Below are 12011 nucleotides of genomic sequence, written 5' to 3'. Positions count from 1 at the left end.
AATATACATTTAACTATAAGAATATTACTTAAGAGAAAGAGGGAGGCTAGAACAACCATTCGTTAAGATAAATGCGAAAGAGGCAAAAGCTCTTTAAACAAACATTTCATTAAATTCTGTGAGAAATTTTCATTACTCCCTCCAGCCTTAAATATAGAAGCTAGTCGGCATAATTATTTTGATCATGAACAGAAAACTTTAATTTATTTTATCTTTCAAATTTATAATTTTTTTAATAAAAGAGGCTTATATCAATGAAGCAGCTTCCAGTGCAAACAATTAAATGAGATATTTTATATAAATAACCACATAATATTTTTATAAATAACCAAATTAACTAATTTTTTAATTTTTATGAATTAGTTATCTAATTCTTATATTTAAAATCAAAGTAAAATATCACGTGTAGAATATCATAACTAGAAGAATAAGAGGAGTATTTGTAAGTCAAAAATTAGAGGATTGATCATTTGGAATTCTCCAAAACAAATTTACAACCAAATTGCTAATTGGATTGGTCTAGTAAGTCAAAAAGCAAAAAGTTGGTGAAGTTCATGGATGGCATTAAAAGAAGCAAATGAACGCAGCGCGTCTTGGTACGTACGGTCATCGTTCAAGAAATTGCACCATTCATATCTTTGGATTCACCTCGCGACCACACTCACAAACAAATGAAGAAGGGTGAAGAGAATTTGAGAAGGATTAGTCTTGTTAAAAAGTGCTACTTTCGAACCTTAATATAGAATTCAATTTACTCTTCGACTCATTTAAAGAGGTTAAAGAATTTACTAAATTATTTTATAGTATTTATATTTATCATTTTTCTCTAAATTAATTTGACTTACTAATAAATTGATATAAAATTTTAGAGAGATCATGTAACATATATTATAATTAAGTAATTTAATATTTTTTTAATCTCTCTAATTTAGTCAATTAGATCTTATATTACAGAAGGGAGATAATAATTGATAAAACCTTTTGGAATCCAATTGAGTTGGCTGACTAATGTGATAGTATATGTTGTTTTTGCTAATTAAACGCGGGGTTTGGTCGTCCCACTAACTAGTTAATTAACCCGCCTTTTCTATTCTATTCACTATTATATGGTTGCTTGGAATTTCCTTCGAAAGTTCGTGACTTGTGTGAGTTGTTTAGTCTATAGTCTCCTACGAAAATTGCAAATTTTACTTATAATTACTAATTTTGATCGTAAATATAATAACTAGTATATGGTTTGTTTTGATCTTAAATATAAAACTTTACTGCCTTCTAAATTTATAGTTTTTTTTATTATATCTATCAATTATACATATTAAGAGAGTTTCTCAAATTACTCATTCCTTCTCTTATTATAATTCATAAAAAACAAGTATCAAAATCATACAGTTTAAAATGTTAGATAAATTTAATTTAAAATAATAAATATGTGAGATATATGTATGTTTAAAAAGAGAGTAGATGAGATATTGAGTGAAAATTTATTATATAGAGACAATAAATGACATATATTTATTAAAGTAAAAAGATAAGCTGAAAATTTCAGACAAAGAAAATTTATTTTATATATTTAAAAACACTATTATGAGAAAAAAAATTTTATGAAAAGAGACTGAAACCGGGGAATATGTTTATAGAAAAAGACAAAGTTGTGTGAATGCCGAGAAATGAAATTGAGAGATTTGGCGTGACCTGAAAACAGAATATAGTATACCACCATGAAATAAGAAGAGAAAATAACAATAAAATACATTCTGAATTTTAAAATGATAAATAAGACATTCGAATAAACAAAATGATAAAGAAAGTATCAAGTACTGATTTAGAATTTTGATTTTTGACCTCACAACATGTTACAAAATCCATTGATAAAGTAATAACTTTCACTATGAAAGTTGTAAATCCCACTATATGTTTTGTAAAATTCAGCATAGAATTGTTTTTTTTTTTTTACAGAAAAGTTGCCCAACCCCTCAAAACAGGTTGCAAAACCCATTGACCAAGTAATAGATCTCACTATGAAAGTTGTAAATCCTACTATATGTTTGTAAAATTTGATGTGGAATTATATCTTTTTTTACAGAAAACTTGCCCAACTCTTTAAAACAGGTTGTAAAACCTATTGACGAAGTAGTAACTCTCACTATAAAAACTATAAAACCCATTATGTGTTTTATAAAATTCAAAATCAAAATTTCATATTGATACCTGACGCCTTCATTGTTATTTTGTTTATTTGAATACCTTATTTATCATTTTAAAATTCAAAAAGTATTTATTGTTATTTTTTCAAATAAGGAAGGACTTACATTTTCGAAAATAACAATTAAAGAGCCAGTTCCTTTGTTGATCTTTTGCTTTTGAACCCCAAACAAACAAACAAAATGTAGGGCATTAAAATGTCCTTATCATTACTACGTTCGAAGTTTGGACAGCAAATAAATTTGGGTAAAGATGTACATTTATCTCTAATCTTATTTTTTAGGTACACCCAGCATCCTAATCTTGTTAATAATACAATTTTACCCATATTTTTTTAATGATGCAATTTTACCCATAATCTTTTTTTGTGCAATTTTATTTTGGATCTTTGAGTACAATTTTACTTATAAGGGACACGTTGCATAAAAAAAATAAGATCATGAATAAAATTACACCACTAAAAAAATTGAGATAATGGATGTATCTGAAAAATAAGATCATGAATAAATTTACACCTTCACCCAATAAAATTTAGTTATTTACTCTTTTTTTTTTTGGAGTTCCATTTAATTTTGCTATCCAAGTTTCACCTTTTCCGAGAACATTGAAGCAAGGTTTTAGATAATTTATCACTGAATTTTCAGTTGTTACTAATGAGCTTTCAATTTTTAAACTTTGTGTTTTCCCAATTATTAAATCTTAAATTTGGATTCGTCATTATACTTTAACATATTTTAACATCATTTTTTTGAACAAAAAATTTTAACAGCACTTAACTTATAAATAATAACATATTTTTGTAAGAATTCTTGCTTTGAGATTTATTAATTTTCATGATGTTTTTCTGTCATTCTACCTTCCAATTAAGTAGAAATATTTTGGTCTATTATTTATATATATTTTAAATAATTCTAGCACAATAACTTGATTCCTGATTGTTATTCCAAAGTGTCCTCTTGCCAGAGCATGCTTGGGGTCTCTTAGAGGACCCGTGATAAAATCATATCGATATCAAAAAGACAAAGTAGTTAAAATTATTGTTTATAATTAATATGTATAGAACTTGTGATACTTTTTTCCTCAATTACCATTACCATTTTATTATAAGAACTTAATGTGCAGGGACAAAAATATTCCAATAAATAGAGGTATTATGAGGAAAAAAATAATTAACATAAGAGATGAAGGAAAATTAGCTTTTATATTTTCAATTAAGTTTCTCTTAACTGTTCAGATATAATCTGAACAGTCTAGATTTATGTTTTTGTTTATGAAACAATTATTTTAATAGTATAAAATTTAAAATAAAGATAATCTATTGAGTGTCAATTTTTCAAAAATATAATTTTTTTATTTAAAGATCATTAGTTGAAAGTTTTAAATATGAACAGTTGAAATTGTAGTTAGATACTTATCCAGTTTTTAATATAAGACCTATTTAACTAATTTGATTAGATTAAAAAGTTAGGTAAATTAGTTAATTATGAAAAATATAATATGTTTTTTCTGAACCACTATAATCATCTTCCTTAATATTCTTGCTCATTTTCTACTTGATTATAGTTGAAGGAGTATTAATAGAAATAATTTAAAAAAATTAATAAATATAAAAAATATGTCTTATATTTAGAACCAAGATCAACTTAATAATCAGATCCTATGTTAAAAACCGGAGGAGTAGTTCATATCTCACTATAACAATGGAACAATGGCCGCTATGATGGTGATGGTCACTAACTTATACTTAAGGCTAAGTTAGAATTTTCAAATGCACTTTATAAATCATAACGTGATGAGGTGAAACACTGAGGACGAATCCGTCCCACTCATAATAAACATGTGCTTTTGAACAAACTAATTAACCTACTCTCTCTTTTTGACCTTTCATATATTACTCCACATACGTATGAACCTTCCTATATAATTTCCTTTAAATTATTGTTATACATATATATTTGGAAGAACCATATGGTTGGAAACCAGCAACATAACAGAACACCTTTTTGCCCTACCAATATACAATGAACCTCCAAGAAGGTGTTCAATTTGAATTTTATGTATCCACGTGTAAAATAATAATTATCATGGCCGCAATAAATTTATGAAAAAAAGCAAGTGAAAGAGAATGAGAGTGAAAATGAGACAAAACATGTGGTAATTAATGTACATTCATATATTTAACGGGAATAAAAGTAAAAAAAATTGATTAAAATTCTAGGGAAAAAAAAGTGTAGAGTCACTCTTATTGCAAAAAAACAAATGTAACTTATACAGTACTGTATTAAGTAATATTGTGAGTAGTTATGATTCAATTTAAGGTTAACATCATTATTTTTAGTTGTTAAAATTTGATTTTATTTTGATTTTGATCCTTAAAAGTTGAAACCAATGGTTTTGATCCCTAAAATAGTAAAATTTGACTTCACTTTTATTTTTATATCTGAAATTTCATATCATTTTAGTTTTTATCTTTATTTCAAGGATCAAAATCACAACTTTAAGGACCACAAATCTCTTGACAGACCGAAATGGATTTAAACTTTAGAGACCAAAATTACTGGTTTGAAATTTCATGAATCAAAATCAAAATGAAGTCAAATTTTAAAGATCAAAATCACTAGTTTAGAATTTCAGTGATCAAATGTAAAATGATGTTAAATTTCATGGATCAAATATAATATTATTAACCCTTGAGGTCGCGTTTGGTAGGAAGCATTGAAAATGAGGGATTAAGATTGGGATTACAAGTGAGAAAATCTATCAAGAGAGTGTTTAGTATAAAAGATTGTTTGATATATGGGATTAGCCAAAGCCATATATGTGGGATTGGAGAATACCATGGGGGGAAGTGGTATTCCCCAATCCTACCTTTATGGGTTTGCCTAATCCCATATAACAAATAATTACTCATGCTAAGTATTATTTTAATGATTTTTTTCAATTACAATTTCAATCCCAATCCCTCATTTTCAATACTTCCTACCAAACGGGACCTGAATTTAATGAGTTAATTTAGTATATAATTCCTTTTCATTCCGCCGCTACAGTATTGATTCATTTAACCTTAGGTTGCTTAAAAATAACGTTTTTCTTTATGGTCGGTGGAGGTTCGTACTTCATATAATATGTATTTCCATGTGCCACATTATTTGTAATGCCAAAATGAAATAAATGCTGTGTCTTATGCAATTAATTATTGAATATATTTAGCCCTCTTCTTGTTCCTTCTTTGGTTTCTTTTTCACTTGAATGAAATCAATAAATTATGGCTTCAATTCTTTTATTAAGAATTTGCTCTCTTCAATCCTAATGATAGGATCAAGTTAGTTGTTTGATGTGTTTTGAGGATATTTTTAAATTTATTAAAAGATTTAATTTTTTTTAATTTTACCCTTTACTGAAATTAATTACCACAATAAAGTACTCTTCGAAAATAGTGTAAATTAAAATAAAAAAGATTAAATAGATTTTCAAAATTTTGTACTATAACAGTAAATTATTATTTAACCCGTTTAAATTCTAAAATAAATATAAATTGTCCTTAGTCTCTTTTCTAGTTTCCCTCAAATTTAAAAGGAGACGTTGATGAAAAAATATTTAATAATTCAAATATTCTACAATATTTTTTGTCATTGAAATTTCCCATATAAAAAAGAAAAATATAACATAAATTGACAGTAGCTTTCTAACATATACGGAGAAAATTAATTAAAGGTAATTTAACTAATTGAATTTGTATTAAAATATATACAATTATGTTTCAGATTTGCCCCTAATTGAATGGTAAATTAACAATGGTTTATGTTTGTTTAACTAATGAGGAATATTTATGAAAAAGGCATTTAATGATCCAAACAACGTAAAAAATGACTAATATTTTGAATCAACAAAACTCTTCGAGTGATTCATAGGACTATTTGAGAACGGAGGAGTGTTATTATTTATATTCAAGTTATTATTTAATAATAGCATTATTTTATTGGATAAAAGACACGTATCATTAAAAATTATATATTTTTTAATTTTATTCATTTTCTATGTCCTTAAAAAGTAATATAATGATATATGGAACCTTCATTTTAAATTTATTGAAGAGTTTTCATATAATTGGATTACAAGGTTATTCGCGTAATCTAAAAATTTGCAATAGACGAGTTGTAAATGCAAGAATTTTAGTGTGTTGTGAATTACTGGGAATGACGTATGAGATTTAAATGTTAGATTAGCAATTAACAATCTTATATTTATAATTATTTAAATTTACATTTGCAGCTCATTTTTTTTAAACCTCCTTATTATTAATTGATTTTTTTGAGATATAGTTATTGTTCTCGCAAAATTATTTGTGAAAGGAGCCAAATGATACCTTGTTATACGTTTTTCTCTTGCTTGTTTAACCTTGTTGTTTATTTATTGTTCTTATTTGTGCCTTCAACTAATTGATCTAAAATATTGATGAATTTGCCATTATTCACGTCATCCAGATGAAGGATTTTTTTTCTTGACATTTGTAAAAGAGTAATTTGAAATCAGGTGTTTAGATTGAAATCAAATCATAGTTTAAAAGTATGTGAGAAAAATTTTATCTTAACTTATATAAAAATATTTTTAAAAAGTGTTTTGGAGGGGGGGAACGAAACACCCCCTTAAACTTAGAAGTTAACAGAGAAGAGAGGGAGAGTGAAGAATAGAAAAGATCCTCAGAAAAAACTAATGCTTAATTTATTCAATTCATAGGGTGTTCACAAAATAAGGGGCGGTGACAGCTATTTATAATTTCAAATATAATTTTATAATTTAAATGCATGGTATTTTAGAAATCCTAGAATTAAATAAAAATATAGAAATAAATAATAAATTTAAAAAGATAACAATAAATCAAAATTAAAACAAGATATTTTAAAATCTTTTCCAGTAAAGCTAAATATTTAAAATGTCTAAAAATCTTAATTAATCATTATCTCATATCTCATTATTAATATCATAATAACTAAATAATAATAATAATTCGACTACTAGACGTTGGCCTGAAGTACTTGTTATATTCGGGTTGATCCAAATAAGTCTAACTCACCCGAATAAATCTTCTTTTTGCACGATCTCAAAATGTCATTTTCTTATGAATGCAAGTAATTCTCTATGATTTTTCTAGTTTTGTATTTTTCTTCTCTTGCTGCGCAGACAATGACTAAACAATTTGAAAATGCTAGTGCCAATATCTTCACTTATACTATCATCATTAATGTCAATTAATTTTTATTTAAAACTTCTTACTTTCAAAATTATTCTTTCCATAACCACCACCATGAGATTGAAGGAAGGTTGAATTTCATCACACACCTTTGTAACAATTTAATATTAAATGAGAAATAAAGAATTTAATATTAAATACTACCTCTGGTCCTAATTATAAGAGTCAGTTGACTAATTTGAAGAGATTAAGGAAGTAAGTTGAGTTAGTTATTTGTCCTAAATAAGTGTTATCTTTCCTAAAATATCTTTGCTAATCAAGTGTATTGACTAAAACTATCATTATTAGAATGGCTGCTTTGGAAAAAAATATATAAATATGAGAGACAAAGTGGATTTGGATATTATATTTAGGATCAAAATAAAAGTCAAAGTGAATCTTATATTAAGGACCGGAGGTAGTAATATCTAATGATGATATTACCCTTCATTTATTTTAAAACAATCATTAATTACTACTAGAGCCTTGATACCACCATATGAACTTGCAATCCAAGTTCTAACACTAAGAACAAAAGAAATGTTCAAAGAAAAGATGAAAAAGGGTTTGAACTCATCACTCCCAAATTCACTAAAAACATATAAATATCAAAGGGTTACAGGTTGAAATTCCTTAGGTCGCCTTTGAGCATTTATTTCATTTCTAGTAGAGATGAGTAATTTTTTTCCCCAAATAAATGAAGGAGATTTTCGTTATTTGATGATTAAAACATAATTTTAGTTTAGTTTTGTGGCCTCCAATATAACTTTAAAATGTTTTATGCTACAAAGGTCCTGTAATAAGATTCTGTCTTGAAGGAATCTGATCACCTTTTCTCAAATCCACCAAATCTTGATTCTGGCAATGATCTTTATCGTCATGCGCTTCACCTGTTTAGAAGCCTGGAATAATTTCTTTCAAGACTCATGTCTTATTATTACTCAATATCTATTTCTAAATTATTTTATAAAATTCAATAATTATATCAATTTAAATACTACATAAATAACAAATCTATTAAAAGGAGTCAATCAACATAGCTATTTCTTGTTTATTGATTTTTCTGTTATAATTAAAAAACTACTCAGGTAAAAAATTAACAATTATGAAAATAATATCATAAAAATAATATATATATATATATATGGGAAAAGATTTTCAGTAATTGAAAATTAAAAAATTAGTACATGACCGACGTGGCAGATAAAAGATCCTGTATCTGCTGCTTGTGATTCGGCAGATCCGGATCAGTTCACTGTAACAGATTTTCCGACCACATTATTTTTTTATTTTGAAAAATTTAACTTGTGTGGGTCCTACAGAGACTGGGGCCCACAGGAGTCGGACCTATAAATGAACACTCGTCCTGGCACCCTCATCTCCTAATCTCTATCACAGCAACACGCTGGCGCCGATCGTTTATCGTTTAGCTTCGTCTTTCTTTTATTCTCTCTCACCTGTGGTTACGTCATCGCCGTCGCCTGATCTTTTCGATAACCATCTCCGGCCGCGAAGAGGAACAGTTCTTAAAGGAGCGCTTGGAAATATTGATGCGGATCAAATCAAAATACGATAGAAGAAGAAGATATATACAGGGATTAATACAGTATTAAAGTTTCGGTGTGATTCCTCTGAAAGTAATAAGAGCATGGAAAGGTGTTTCGGATTAGGGTCTATTGTGATTCTGGTGGCTCTAGCGGCGTCGATGGTCGTGTTGCCGTTGATGTTACCGCCGCTTCCTCCACCGCCGTTGGTACTTCTTTTCTTTCCGGTGGGGATAATGGCCGCGCTTTTGCTATTGGCGTTTTCTCCTGTGGAAGCACGTCTAGAAACGTCGTCGTTGAGGTGGCGCGTGTAGGTTAGGGAATAATCTGTGCGGCGTACACGACGGCCGCCCCGTTCTGCTTTTTCGCAAGGCTAGCCACTGTGATTATTATGCGCGTGAAAATTGTGCTCCATTTTCGTCTTTATATAAAAATTGTAAAATCAGGAGAAACGATAATTCTTCATTCATCATATTTGTAGTGACTATGGAGATATACAGAGGGATTCTTTTGTTGATTCTTCATTGCCTCTGTTTTTTTTTTAAAATTTTATAGCAAATTTAGTAATAAACAAAAATAAACTTTTAGCATCTTAATTTTATTTAACATAAAATATTTGGTAATTTTAATCAATTACTTAATTAAGTGGGCTCATGATTGGTCTGAAGTTTGATGATGGATAGTTTTCATTTCTTGAAAAAGGCTAATACTATTTTTAGTTTATGAAATTTAAGTTCATTTTAATTTAAAATTTTAGACAAATCAAAATGAGGACAAATTTCAAATTTCAGAAATTAAAACTATAATAAGGTTTAATTTTAAAGGCATTTCAATGATGGCACTTTTTAAAGTCTAATTTCATCCTTTAATTTTTTTTTTAAAAAAATACTCCTCTGGTTCTTAATTGATTTTGGTCTTAAATATAAGACCTATTTATTATATTTATCAATGTTTCTTAAATTATCCTTATTAATACTCCCTCAACCATAATCAAATAAGATAAGGAGGGAGGATATTATGAAAGATAATTATGATACTTTGGAAAAAATATATCATATTTTTTATAATTAACTAACTTATCTAACTTTTTTAATCTAATCAAATTAGTTAAATAAATCTTATATTAAATATCGAAAGAGTACTTAGTATTATTAAGTGTTTAAAAATAAAATAGAAAATAAAGTGATCAAAGGTTTACTTACGTTATCATGGCAAAGACTCAAATATACAATTGCTGAACCAATCTGCCAAGAACAAGTACCGAGGTAGTATTACTTTGGGGAAAAAACGTATATGCAAATTAATTAATGAAAAAATAAAACAAAAGAAAGAAAAGAAAAACAAGCAAAGTGTGCCAAACATGCATGTTCTTCATATGAAACCACATGATTAGTTGAGTTTGTTCTCTCGTACCTTACTTTGCATTTGAAGAAAGAAGAACTTACACGTAACCTTTTTGTTCAACTATATAATCATTATACTCCTCCGGTCCTAATTATAAGACCCAATTGACTTATTTGAGGAGATTAAGGAAGTAAGTTAAGTTGGTTATTTATAATAAATAAGTGTTGTCATTCTTAAAATATCCTTGCTAATTAAGTATATTGGCTAAAACTATCATTATTAGAAGGATTATCTTGGAAAAAAATGCATAAATATAAAAGACAAAATGGATTATGGTCTTATAATTAGGACCAAATAAAAAGTCAAATGGGGTCTTATAATAAGGACCGGAGGAGTACATAATTTTTTGACCAAAATTTTATAAGCACCATATTTTTAACATTAAAGTATAAACAATTCCCATAAACTTTTATGTCGTGTGCAGATGAATCTCATTTGTTTTTGAAACTTCACATTAAATCCTCTAAATTCTTACATTTATGTAATTAACTTTTTTCAATTGTAAGTCTGTTCATTATTTATTTATATAATTTATTTATTATTAAATTTTAAATGTTATGGAGTTATTTGTATATGAGTTAAAGTCTACGAGAGTTTTATATAATTTATTCTATTTTTTATGTCTTAAAATAAATTACTTTACATATTTTAATTTAATCAAAGTTTAATTTAATTAATATAACAAACACTTGCTTCAATTGATGCATCGAATGTGACTATACCAAAAAGAAAAAAAAGGAATGGAATCGCACGTCATTTGGTACACGCAAGTGAGACTGTGAAAGAAAGCTTATTAAGCAAGGATTAATATACTTTTAATTAATTATTCATTAATAATTACAACAGTACCACATTATTTAATATTAGTGGGAAGGCACAACGCTTGAAAAGGAATGCTGCCCAAGATTTTAAATTATTAAAAAGAAACCATGTTGGGCTATATTTAGCTACACCTTTTCTTCTTTGACCAGATGCTTATCTATACATTACCTTACAAAATTTATATTTATTAAAACTGCATAATTCAAGTATCATACTACCTCCGGTCCTTAATATAAGACCATATTTGACTTTTATTTTGGTCCTAAATATAAGACTCTATCCACTTTGTCTCTCATATTTACTTAATTTTTTTAAGATAATCCTTCTAATAATTATAGTTCTAGTTAATACACTTGATTAGTAAGGATATTTTAGGAAAGACAACACTTATTTAGGACAAATAACTAACTCAACTTACTTTCTTAATCTCCTCAAATTAGTCAACTGGCTCTTATAATTAGGATTGGAGGTAGTAATTCATAGATAAGAGATCCCCTTAATCATTCATCATTAATTTGGCAAACACTATTTGTTTTAACCAAAATGAATTACAGTTTACATTGTTGTTCTTCACTCAACTCTTTACATTTTTAACCTATCAATTTTATATTTTGTTTTGTGCTGACATGTGTATTCAAAAGTATTTAGTATTTACCACTTTATATAACTTATTTTTCCAAAAATTTCTTTCCAGCTTCATATACTCAGTGTTGCTAAAACTTGGTTAAATATTTTGTAGATAATCAACAGGCATTGGTCTTAATGGAGGGAGTATTGGCATATGATGTCTGAGAGTTATCCTGTTGGGG

Source organism: Neltuma alba, unplaced genomic scaffold (assembly GCF_004799145.2).
Source record: "Neltuma alba isolate B1F8T4 unplaced genomic scaffold, ASM479914v2 tig00001604_pilon, whole genome shotgun sequence".
In the NCBI taxonomy this organism is placed as follows: domain Eukaryota; kingdom Viridiplantae; phylum Streptophyta; class Magnoliopsida; order Fabales; family Fabaceae; genus Neltuma; species Neltuma alba.
Note: the sequence above shows the minus strand (reverse complement) of the source record.